Raw genomic sequence first — 13591 nt, 5'->3', positions numbered from 1 at the left:
CAAGAACACAAGACTCTAGGGATTTGGCTCCAAAAGCAGAAGTAATTCTAGTCAAGATTATATAACCAGGGGCTGAAGGATCGTAATTGGCAATTTATGGAGAAAAGCCTTATTTGCTGATTTCATCTATTTTTTTAAAATCTTAATTACTATTTTCTGGATGTGCTTCTTCCAAATTTCCATGGCTGACTTTTTTTTTCCTTTAAAAAAAATTTCTAAGCTTTGAGGAATGTACTAATAGGACTCTGAAACCCAGCATGCTTTTTTCCAAAATGTTGGTACCTAGTGTTGAGATGATTATCACTATGGATTACCTACTATGTGTAAACATCTCTGTAAGGCACAAAACCCTGAAAATTTCAGTAAGTATTTATAGGCAGCTTTATGTTCATATGGCAACATTCAACATATTTTAAAAATTGAATAGAGACTGCACTTCCAGCTACAGCAATGCCACTTAAACTGAGACTTAAAAGGTGAAAGGGTCTAGTTAAATACGCTCCTTTAACACAGGGGCGAAAGCGTCTTTCAGAATTCCTTCTGATGTCACTCCTCCAGACAAAGCTGCCCTTGATTCTCTCAATCCAAATAATGCTTGCTGCTAAAAGTCTGCTTCAACATCTTATTCCATTTTCTTACCATTTACCGTACTTTGGCTCTTCATATGTGAAAATACTCTTGATATTGTAACGATAGATGCATGTCATTGTATGTTTGTCCCAACCCACCAGGTGTACAAGAGCGGACCCCCCTGGAAACTATATACTTTGGGAGATTATCATCACAACAAACGGACGGCTGTGGTGGGGGACGCTGAAAATCAGGGAAGCTGTGCGTGTGCGGAGGCAGAGGGTATACGAAAAATCCTGGTATCCTCTCCTAAGTGTGGCTGTAAACCTTAAACGGCTCTAAAGATGTCTTAATTACAAAACAAACAAAAAAGGGTCCGTGTCCGGAAGTCAGACAGACCACGGTTTGAATCTTGACTTTGTTCTGTGACATCAGTTACATGAGTCACTAAAAGTAGTGTCTGACAAACAATGATCTTGAAGTCGACATGGTCATTATTATGACCATTTAATTACACTGCTAGTTGGTCTCTGGAACCAAGCTTCAAGTCAAATGACTCTGACACACATTAAAGTATAATGCCCCAGGTGAGCTCCAAGAGACAGGTCAGCTCTACTGCGTCCACTGGTTCACCCAGCCTGTCTTTGCTCCTCCAGTGACACACTTCTGCTCAGAGTTCTCAACGGCGGGAAACCAAATGAACACAAATTGCTACTTGTATTTGTGTCCCAGGACTAAGACCTTGGTCTTAACAGCTAGAATGAGACTCTCTAGGAACCTACACAGAACCCGGCCTTCTGTCATTTAACAATGATAGGAGGAGCTTAGGGTTGGTTTTCAGGCAGTAATTCAGAAAAATTCCTGTTTTGTTCAATGGGAAGTTTCCTGGCCCAGGACAGAAGATGTTCATATTGCACTCCTAGTTAGACTGTTTAGTTAATTATTTTATTTTGGTAGGGGGGAGGTAATTAGGTTCATTTATTTTTAGTGGAGGTACTGGGGATTGAACCCAGGACCTGGTGCATGCTAAGCACGCGCTCTACCACTTGAGCTATACCCTCCCCTAGCTAGACTGTTAATACTGCTGTAAACTTGATCAAGTTACTTCCATTTCCCCATGATACTTTGCTCATATGAAATAGTACTATCCCTCCTCATGTTGCAGATGCTTTTGACTATAAGAGTTAACTGTTCATTGTAAACAAACAGGAAAATTTAGAGAAGTATGAAGAAGAAACATAGCCACCAAAATCAATCTTCCAAACATACACACAATTAAGATTTTGTTGTAAATTCATTTTTAAGCAATTTATCATGTGCCTACCATGTGCCACTGTGATTTTAACTTTGTTATACAAGTGTGTATATTTACATATATAAATTAAAATTATAAAATTGGTATTATGATGTTTAATTTCATGTCCTCTCCTTTTCATTTAAGCTAGAGCCTCAAAGGACTGGCCTCTGAAAATATCTTTTTTATGGGGTGCATAACAGTGTATCATTTAGGTGGCTATACAATAATTAAGTAAGTAATTTATCATTCATCTCCTGATAGCAACTAGGTTGAGGCTTATATTTCTCTTTATTCATATAATTTCAGTCTCTGAATATTTCCCTAAGATAGTTCTGCAAAAGTTAGCTGATTGTAAAACTGGATTGGATATTTCTAAGGTTTCTGATAGGTTTTCAAGCATGAGTATGGCATTCTCATAACTCTCTCTTTTAATATCTACACACAGAACATTAGGACAAAGTTAGAAATGGCCAGGCAGAGGAAAACAGCAGGGCCCAGGCTTCTCACTCCTGGGGTGCATTTGGGCACCTTGTGGGCTAAGACTGACACCTGAGCTTGTGGCATGCCAAGGATTCCCTCTGATGTCTTGAGGTTCTCTCACTTTACAAGCAGCCAGTTTCAAGGCTCTTGCTCAAAAGTGACATCCTACCAATGTTGCTGATGGGCGCCTGACTGCACAGAGCTCATGGTGATAAAGGTAAACACCAAATAAGCAAAAACAAAACATAACAAAAAACACAGAGTAGGCTTTTCTTCTAGTTTAGCCAGATCTTCTCTGTGGCTGAATACAACTAATGTACGTCCATTGAAAATACAACATTTGGGTTGGCATGAAAATCTATGCCAGGAAATGCCCCCAAGAGAACAAAACACGTATCTGGTGATAATGGATGTTATTACTGGAAGCAACGTTTGTCTCCTTTTTTTTTTTCCTGACTTTCATTCAACCATAGTAAATTTTAATATGTGTGTCAGGTTTCCTACAATTTATATAAAATGAAATTCTTTGGGGAAGATAACACCCAAGTGTCCATATGATTTCATGCTGCAGTCTCAGCTTAGATCTAAAGCTAATGTCAGTTTCTCATTCCTTCTCCTGGGGAGATGTCAACAGAAAATGAATGTTTCTCTGTGACTGGTATTTTTGATGGACCTGGCTATGCTTCTGCTCTCAGAAATCACCCCTTCCGTGATCACAAGAAAAATAGGCCCATCTTTCAAGACAGAAATAATTTTTGCTCCACTAAGCACAGTTTCTTACATTTGTTTTTAGGTTTAAAATCTATTGGTTAATCTTTGTGTCATATCTTTTTATGAAAAATGTTTAATGTATGCTGGTTACCAAAACAGGCCCTTAGGCCTAATGGAATATGATTTTTTTTTAATTGAAATATACCAGTTACAATGTGCCAGTTTCTGGTGTACAACATAATGTCCCTGCCATGCAAATACATACGTATATTTGTTTTCATATTCTTTTTCATTAAAGATTACTATATGATTGGTTCTTGACGCTTTCAGAATCAGATAATTATTCCTTTTATTTTTTTTTAGTTTTCTTGACTCACCTCTCCTAGCAATTATTCTTTTGCCCTTTTTACCAACTGAAGGTTGAGATGTATACTTGGAGGTACCACGGGATAGACCATCAGTGGACACTGAAAGGGTGTATCTGGACTACAGTAACCAGAATGACAGAGGACATTAGAATGTGGTGTATGAATGACAGCGGGAAGGACGAGGGCTGTGCTGCTTAGATAAGTACAACCTAGGATGAGGGATGGGAGGGGCACTGCTCGCCTTCAAAGAGCTGGACCGTGGTCAAGTGAAAATGTGAAGCTCCTTCTGTCGTGTAGTTGAGCAAATGGAAACAACTTCAAGGAGTGGGCTCAGGCTCCCAAATCTCTCTCAGCTTTCAGCTTCTCTCCACTCAACGCTCAACCACTCTAGTCTAAGAGATGCTGTTTTCTCCCTTAAGATCCTTCATATAGAAGACAAACTTTATATAAAATAAGTCAACCCCATCCTGCATGAATACGAAAACCCCAGACCCTCCCCAAATTTCTGAGTATGTCCAGGGAGGGATTGTATGTCCTGGTTGTTCCTCTCCATTCTTGCTCTGAACTGCTGCTTAAAGCTCCTCCCTCTGTCACTCTTGGATGTTCTGTCACCACCTATCCCTGCCATTTAACTCTCTTCCCTTTGTTTGGCCTTAAAACTTGACTGCTGTTGCCCCTTCCTTCATTCCAAGACAGTGCTAACAAGAGGCCAAAATCAGGTTGTGGTGGATAATGAACTTTATCTGAAACTTGAAGATAATATCAAGCCATGTCAATTGAGATGAGGAAAGTTTGACTATCACCACCCCCCCACCCCGGTCCATCTCTCCTCTGTCACAGGAAGCTCCTTCTGGGCTGTTGCTCACTGTGGCCCAGACTGTTGTCATACTGATAACATCCTCTGTTTGTCTCATTTTGAATCTTCCACCAATGGCCTCATCTGAAATTTTTGTTTCTTGGTCTGCCAAGTGAATCTGAAATATTTTTTAGCATCCTTTTAAGGGGCTGAATTATGTCCCCCCAAAATTCATGTGTCAGAGTCTCAACCCCCAGGACCTCAGAACGTGACTGTATTTGGAGCAAGAGTTAGATAAGTTAAAATGAGGCCATTAGGGTGGACCTTCATCCAATGTGACTGGTGTCCTTATAAGAAGATGAAATGTGAACAAAAACACACATGAAGGGAGAATGCCATGTGAGCATGAAGAAAGCCATCTACAAGCCATGGAGGAAGAGCTCAGAAGGAACCAACCCTGCTGACACTTAGATCTTAAACTTGCAGCCTCCAGAACTTTGAGAAAATAAATTTCTGTGTTTGAGCCACCCAGTCCGTGGCACTTTTGTTACAGCAACCCCAGGAAACTAATACAACTCTCCCACCTCCTTCTCATACCTCTGCCCATTGTTTTCAGAGTTGCACTGTCCCTCATTAAGGTACTTACTTAGGTTATTAAACCAAACACGCATAACCAAATCCTGCTGTGTTAGTATTATCTCAATTCATGGCTAAATTAGCTAGTATCAAATAAATATTTGAAAGTCAGTAGTATGACCAAAAGGGCTCTCTGAGTGATTGTCCACAGGAAAAGGAAGAATCTGCCCTAGACACTTGTTCACATTTCTGAGAAATTTTTGGCATTCTTAGAAGAGCCAGATTGTCTCCCGTTTCTAGCCATCACTGCTCAGAAGTATTGATATTTGGCCTCAGAGTGCTCCAGTGCTTTCCTTTACAAACCCAGGCTAGGGTTAAGGCTCTTCTTGAGCTCTAAAAGCACCAATTTACAAATATCGATGTCCTCAGTGTAACAGTCAGCCTGGTACTTGTACCCAAGCTGGTACCCAAGCAGGGTGCCAAAGCAAGGCACAGAGATGTGTGGCTGCGTTCTCTGCTCAGCCAGCACTTCCAGCAAGTGGACCAGCTCCTAACGTCTTACCTACCCGGCTGGGCCAATGTGAATTCTGTATCTTTATTAAAGTCTTATAGAAATGACTCTGTGCCAGACCCTATGCTAAGAACTTGATATACTTTATCCCATTAGGTCCTCATCACAACCCTAAGATACAGGAGTTGCCCCATTTTACAGATGAGGAAATGGAGATTCAAAGCATTTCAGCAGTTTACCCAAAATCACAGGTATTCAGAGGTGGTGCTGGGCTGATGTGCCCAGGTTCACGTGCCGCCGAAGCCCCAGCTTTTCATCTCTCTGTATGGCTTCATTGTAAGCCTTTCTGTTTCTTCAGCCTTCACTCATCACCTCTCAACCTCCCTATCAAATGTCGCTGTAACCGCTCAGCACTGAGTTGTGGCTCACTCTGAATTCTCCGTCTATTAAACGTGTGTTGGTCCAGTGTCCCTGGCTACCTGGTAACTCTTCTGTGATAAACAGTACTTACAGCTGCACCATGTTCACTCTTGTGCAGTCTTACACTCACTGGAAACTCCTTGCTTCTGATTTCCCGGGTGCTCAGGGAGACCTCCTGGACTTCTCCTTTGGAACCTCTCCTAACAACATACCCCAAACAAGGGGTCGTTTGGTGGACACTGTTCGAGAGGCACTGCAGTGCAGAGGTAAGGGTTGTGGCCTAATCCTCGGGATGTCACAGTTCCAGGCTCAGCTCTTAACTCTTGCCGGGTCTTTGGCCCTAGATGAGTTACTTTAACTCCTCTGTGCCTTCGTTTACTCATCTATAAAACAGAGATGATAAATACCACCTCACTGACTTAGTGTGAGAAATGGAGATGAGACTAGGCCTGAAGACGCTGCATAAACTGTAAAGTGCTATTCACATACAAGAGATACAAAGCAGTGGTAGCTTTATTATCAACACTGGCCAGCAGTGAACAGCATCCCTCAGTGATCTTATTTTCTCCATGGAAAAAGAATGTGGTGGTCTGCAAAGTTTCTTCCTGTTTTCACACTCTGTGAATTTCTCCTTATGGTGGTGGTGAGAATGCGTGGGACTGGCTGGGGTGGCTGTGTGGGCCAGACCTTCCAAAGTGAGAACTGATGCCTTCCATGCAAAGGGCTCATCACTCACATCCCACTTGCCAGCAGCAAGATCACATCTCATGTGGGGGCTGTCTGCGTCTTCGGGGAAGAGGTGGTGTGGTTACATGAATCATATTGTCGCCAGTGCAGATGGAGAAATGCCACTCTCTGTGAGTCTACGGGTCTAAAACTCTCCTCTGTACTGTGTACCTCAGTTCACAGCTGTGTGCTGATGTCTCTGAACTCTTATCCCAAAGAGGATAAAATACAATCTGAAGATGAACATTGGCTCACTTTCCTTTCTTTCAGAGTGCAGTTGTTTTTCAGGATACCTTTCTTATACCCCCAAACACAAATTCCTTGCTATTTCTCTTTTCTCTTGACAAAGTAAGTGGGAATGAGGGCATGTTAACAGAGGTGGAAATGGAACAAACATATTTCCAGACTGACTGCTAAAAGGTGGGTTTACTTACCATTTGACAGAAGCTCTGAGAGTGCTAAAAGGGTCTGGAGATTTCCCCCAGTGGCATTAGGTAGAAACATGAAGGTATTTAGGACTCTGAGTTCCCTGACCTTGCTGCAACTTAGTCTTGAATAAATGGAAGCAAAGTAGGCCATGCAACCACAGAGTTGGCTTTTCTCTAGGAATGGTGACGGTTCTAAAAAAGTAATTTTTACTACTAAGTGCTCAGCTAGTGGAAGTCTATTTTCTTCAGAGAAAATGACTTTTACAATTTTTAAGAATGCCTAATTTCTCCAGAGATTCCCAGAGATGTAGATGCTAAATGGCATGATCCAAAGAGTTGGATTGACTTTGGGGACAACACACGAGTCCCACTTATTCTTCTCCAAGTTATCTTCGAATTATTTTTAAAAATGACTCAGTTTCTTGACTTCAAACTGCCCTGATTTCAAAATATCTATGGAAAATAGTTGACATTTCTTGGTCTGCAGTCTAATGTTCCTCATACTTTATCTCCAAACCATCTTTCTAGTCATACCCCTTTCTCTAATCTAGGTATCCTGTATTTTGGCCATACAAGTTAGCTATCATTGTTTTCAGCTGTTCAGATGATTTCATAACTTGCCTTGTATACCTGGTATTCTCCCAGCTTGGAACAATCTTCTAGGTATTGAATCTTTTTTCATTCTTTAAGTCCCCATCGAAATGCCACATTTTCACAACATTGCTCATGAATTTCCCAATGGAATATTCACCCCATATTCAGTATTTAGCAGTTCATTATTTATACTGTTATGGAATATTTCATTCTGACCTGCTCAGAAGTTATGAAGCATTTGTCTTCCCCACTTTTTCTGAAAACAAATATTTTATTGAAGCAGGTTGGGCTCATCTATTCACTTATTCATCCATTGAGCAAAAATGAATTGATCCATATTAATAAACTAGTATCTCTGCATCTGGCCTAATTTCTACCCAAATATGTATTTACAATATCTGTCTTCCTTTTTTTGATCACAGCCAACTAGAGTACAAAAATCACATGTTATTTAGTTTTGAGTTCCTTAGCTACTCTCATATGGTGGGTACTTCGTAATGTGTAGTGAATGGAATGGATGGATGGATGGATGAATTAGGCAATAGGAAAAGGTGATGGAATAAATTATGAATTAAGAATATTATCCTGACCTTGCCTTAAGACAACTGCTTTTGCTTAGAACCACTGCAGTTTGTGTGTTTAGTATCTGTTACTTTTGGTTATTATTTTTGTGTGCTTCATAGCCCTTCATTTGGGGAACCACCTCTTACTTATTCCATAGTAATCTTCATGGTCCATGAGGCTCAGATGAGTTTACTCATGCCCAAATTTTGTCACTTGATCCAAGCCTAACAGAGCATTCCATTCACTCAAGGGCAGCAACTGGTTGAGGGATGAAAATGAGATCTGATCTGGGACAATTACTTTTCTCAAGAAATTGAACAAAGTCAGGGGAGGAGACTCTCTCTTCTATCTGAGGGGCTTTGAGTATGAGGTTGATGTGAGCTGAAGATAAAGCACCCTTTCTTCCTACCATCAGAGAAACAGCTTAGATAAGAATAAAGCCAGGCTTGGGGGAAAAAAAAGAAGTGTAGTTGAGGGACAGAAAAAGAAAAAAAAAAGTGTGAATATTGTGTTTGAACCATGAGATCTAGCCAAGCCTGTAGTCGACTTTTCAGGATGTGTGTAAATGTATCCTTTCATTTTTTTTTATATTAGTTAATATTCAATTACTGTTGCTTTGAAGCAAAAGAATCCTAATTAACACAGGATGATCTAAAGAAATTGTCCCAATATTGACACTCTTTATATTAAACACTTGTATCTCTGAGGAAAATCACTGTAATCCACTGGAAATTTAGTCAGCTACTAGGCTATGGGGAAAAAAAATCCATAAAAACTGAAGGTATATAAAAATCTGTACCTCTATGCCTTCCCCTTAACTTTAACCCCTGCAAGCCCTTTCTTTCTCCTTTTCTTTTTCTTGCTTTCCCTCCAGTTTTATTGAGATATAAGTGACACCCAATGCTGCATTAGTTTAAGGTGTCCAACATAACGATTTAATAGATGTATGTATTACAAAATGATTGCCAAAAGGAAGCTTGGTTAACATCTATCAGATCACTTATTTATAGTTTTTTTTAATTGCCAAGTCCTGCAAGTCCTTTTTAACTAAACATCTTGTTCCTTTCCCAGGTACATATCTTATTTTCGTCTCCATGGCCACTCCTATGACTCAAGTCACCCTCCTGTCTCACCTCCACTCCAGCAGCAGACTCCCTACTAGGCTCTAGTCCTTTACTCTCTTCACACTTAATTCTCTGCCCAAGGCCAGGATCATTTCTCTGAAACACAGTATGTATCACGTTAATATGCTATTTGAAACCTATCATTGCCCCTCATTGCTCTCAGAGAAAAAGTCCAAATCTTTTGGCTTAATTTGAAGACCTATACTCTGGCCATCTTTGCTTCTTTTAACTCTCTCCTTAGCCCTTCTTCCTAAAACCACATTAACATTTTAAAAAAATTTCTTGAGCATGCCAGTCTCTTTCTTCATTCTAGGCCTTTGCATATTCTGTTCTCTTTCCCTGGAATGCCCTTTCACCCGTTACGCTATAAAATAGTTCCTTCTCCTTTGTATCAATTACATAATGTCCGCCCAAAATTCATGTCCACCTGGAATCTCAGAATAAGACTTTATTTGTAAATAGGATCTTTGCAGATGTAATTACGGTAAGAATGAGATGAGATTATATTGGATTAGAGTGGATGCTAAATCCAAAGAGGATGTCCTTATAAGAAACAGAGAAGGATCTACAGAGAAGCAGAGAAGCCAATGTGAGGATGAAGTCAGAGATTAGAATGATGCATTTTTAAGCCAAAAGACACCAAGGATTGCCTGCAGCCGCCAGAAGCTAGGCGAGAGGAAGGGGACACTTTCTGTCGTGAGACTCCAGATAAAACCTATACTGCGGACAAGCTGATTTTGGATTTCCAGCCTCCTGATCTGTGACATTACACTTCTGTTGTTTTAGGTTAACTGGTTTGTGGGACTTTGCTACAACAACCCTAGAAAATGAATACGCCTTTCTTTGGGTATCATTGTACATGGTACCTCCTGTGGGAAGCCTTCCCTTATACCATTAGCCTGAGTCAAATATCCCTCTGATGTGGTGCCCTAGGATCCTCTATTATTTTTCATTTCATTATGCTGAAGCTTCCTGTTTGTTTGGCTTCCAGGAGGCTCTGCTACATAGCCTTTCACAGATGCCCAGGACCTATCTCCGTGGCTGGCATGTAACAGGCTTCTGCAAGCATGCTTTGACTGACTTACTATGCTTTTTCCCCTCCCTCCTTCTGACTCCTAGTGAAGTGGATGCTCTGCAGCAAGTGCTCAGTAAATTCAGTTCACCTGATGATGGCTTCTGTCACTTGGCTTGTCCTGCTTGCTGGAAGGCGTGTGGCCCATCGACTATGGCTCTCACTGAACCTCAGCCCCACTAGAGAGTGTAGAGCTTGCCCAGAGGGGGTTCCATCTGTACAGCCCTTAATAATTCCACAATCCTTTCTTGTGCATACCTGGAGGTGAATGTCCAAAAGCCCTGTGAAGCATGTGTAACAAGTGTTCTAGTCTCTAATATTGGGGGGGGGGCAAATCTTATAACTATACGGTCACACTAGAACTGAGAAGTTTTGATTCCATCTCCATCATTCCTGACACTGAATTCTTTGACCCTATTAACATTGGAACAAACACATCCCAGTCCTTCAAGTATCCATTAAAAAATGTTTGTATTGATCCTTTTGATTAAAGGAAAGATAAATTTGTTGTGGGGGACTTAAACAAGATGACAGGGAGTGTGGGGCAGTAGAATTCTAAGGGCAACATCTCAGAAGAGTCTCACGATGGCAGATAGCCATGGGCGTCACGTGAGCTCTCATTAGGCTTCTAGGCTATTTCCAAATGTGTCCTACCTCATTGGAAACATACTATGGAGCCAGAAACCCAGTGGATGATGTGGAAACTAAATGGAAAAGAAGTGAAAGAAGAACTAGAGAGTGCATACTGGTTCCGAATAAAACAAGAGGAGATGCAACTGTGCATCAATAATGAGTCAGTGCTCTACAGGAGCCGAGGAGCTGGCCGTGCAAGTGCGCGTGAGAAGCGAAGCACTCTGGGAATGAAGAGGCGGTCAGAAATAGCAACATATTTTTTCTTTCAAAATTTCCACTTGGGGAGTACTTGGAGGCTAGTCAGGCCTGGGAGTTCCAGGTTTCTCCTGAGATAAATACATGATATTTGCTCCCTTTGCGTGTGTGGAATAAGTTCACAGAAATATATGTACACCTCCAAAGTCTATCTGCTGAGAGAAGAAAAACTATTAGTGAGACGGAAACATAAAATGTGTTGAAACAGTATATACTCTTTGGGAGTGGAAAAATACAAGACAGTGTGTATGTTAAGTAGGTTCAAACAGGAGGAGTGAAGAAGCCTGTGTTTCTAGTCCAGATGGTACACTGTGTGGTTAAACACACACACTGACTTGCTAGAAATCTTGGCGCTATTACTAACTCATCTGTATAACTTTGGACAAGTAATTTCATTTCTTCATGTCTCACTAGAAATCTATAAAATGGGGACAAATAATATACATAATTTATAGGCCTGTGATAAGAATAAAAGTAATTATGACATAAATAATGTACAATAGTGCACAGCACACAACAGACACTCGATAAATATAAGCCCTTATTTTTAATATTTATTCATGTGGATTCAGCAATAAGAATAGAAAGATGAGAGAGAAATATACACAATAGTCAAGTGCTCAGGCTGCCTGGACAGGCAGACCCTGCCCCTTGTTGGCTGTGTGCTATTAGGGAGTGATTTAATTTCTCTAAGCCTTATTGTCTTCTCTGGTAAGTTAAGACGGTGATAGTATCTTGCTCACAAGGTTGTTGTGTTTCTAAAACACCTGATTACCTGGCACATAGTACAGGGTCTACAAATGGCAGCTCTTTCCATTACCGAGTTAGAATTCTTATGAATTGGCTTTGGGAACTGACTGCTTCAGCAAAATACAATATGTAAAGCAGTAAAGATTTTCATTCCATGGGCCACTTAGAGGAAAAGCCCTTTAATTCAGCTTTTTAAAGAAACAAACAAAAAAATCAATGAAGGAAATAACCTTGCTGAAAAAAGATGAAAGAGGATATCGCATTTTCAGTTGTAAGGTAAGGCATGTTCCTGGTGGGGTCTGTGTGTGTGTGTGTTGGGGGGGGGGTTCCCTGTAGGTATCAAAGTGATAGCCAGTATTCCTTTGTCAGACTTTTTTTGGGGATAGAACAAATACTGAGGATGCACAAACATCCTCTATGGACCTTTTGGAGATTCTTTCACTAAGAAACCTCTCGCTCTCCTTCAGAGGCATCTATGGATGTAGCCATGTGCTACTGTGGTCACTGGAAACCCATACAATTTTGAAAAACTTTAAGAGGAGAGCATGGAGGTGGTCGACGACTAAAATGTTTCACAAAATTCAGCCCTCAGTTGGATCTAAAAATGTAAATTCAATATGGAACAGCACACCTAAGCATCAGAGTCTGACAGCTGAGGTCCCACCATTAAGGCAAGAAGGTGTTTCTATGGATACCCTGGGAGGCAGCTTGAAGGTGATGCTGAGTCAGGGGTGAGAAGTCATAACTAGTCTTAGCATGTTTCAGGCACTACATTATCTTCCTTTATTTATTTCCTCTCATAAGGTTCTGAGATATGTAACATGGTGAGTATTTAAGATCAGATATTTGGCCCCAGGTAGGCTGGGGTTCTAGTCTCAGCTTTTCTGCCTCCTAGCTGGGTGAACATGGGCACAATAAGTCTCCATTTTTCCATGGGGCTAATAAATCTGCCTTCCTGGGCTCTTCTCAGGATTGTGTAAAACACTGAATGTGAAGATGCTTGCACAACGCCTGCCTCATGGTACCTGGTCAAGAAGGAAGTTTCAACTCTTGTTATCCTGCTGCAGAAAAGGAAATTATGACTTAGGAGAGGGCTCAAACTGGCTAAAACTAGAAATCTTAACTAATGGAGAATCTGGCAAGATGATATAAAGTCCATGATTTCTAGGCACTGCCAAGTTTCTCCATTCTCCAACCATGAGCCATGATTATGAAGAATTCCCTCAAGAGCTCCCTCCCCCATCTCCTCGCGCTGTCACACTTAACACGCTCCTTCCCGACAGTAACTGCAAGACTTATTACCACACGTGCAATATTTACCTTGTAGCAAGGTTGGCACTTGACTTTTTATATACATTATTTTTTTTCATTGCAATTAAGAACCTACAAGATACCGTTTTTTGACCCGTGAAGATGAGGTAAGTGAAGCATAGAGAGAATAAATAATCTGTCCCGCATCTCACAAACGAGACAGTGAGAGAACAAGGATCTGAACTTGGTTTGTTAAACTTTAAAGCTCATACTGTACTACATCACTCCCGATATTAACTTAGAGCCTTCTGCTATTTCTCTTCAGATCTAAGAAACTAAAATCAAATTGAAATATAAGAATAAACACTGAGTGCCCTTTCTAGGATCCCTAGACTCGGCAAATACAAACTTGACAAAATATGACACGTATGCCACTATAAGACCCTGCTTGGGCGCTCAAAGCGT

General features: G+C 40.8%; 1 long non-coding RNA gene across 1 annotated transcript in view; it reads left to right on the top strand.

The window, feature by feature from the left end:
• LOC141577103 (uncharacterized) overlaps positions 1 to 3303 on the top strand; it is a 28647-nt gene extending 25344 nt beyond the window's left edge. The window contains exon 3 of the long non-coding RNA XR_012505676.1: positions 732 to 3303. This is a non-coding gene — a long non-coding RNA (uncharacterized LOC141577103). The remainder of the gene's footprint in view (positions 1 to 731) is intronic.
• Positions 3304 to 13591: the final 10288 nt, after the last annotated feature.

This window comes from Camelus bactrianus, chromosome 3 (genome assembly GCF_048773025.1).
Source record: "Camelus bactrianus isolate YW-2024 breed Bactrian camel chromosome 3, ASM4877302v1, whole genome shotgun sequence".
Lineage (NCBI taxonomy): Eukaryota > Metazoa > Chordata > Mammalia > Artiodactyla > Camelidae > Camelus > Camelus bactrianus.
This window is presented reverse-complemented; position numbering and strand designations above follow the sequence as displayed.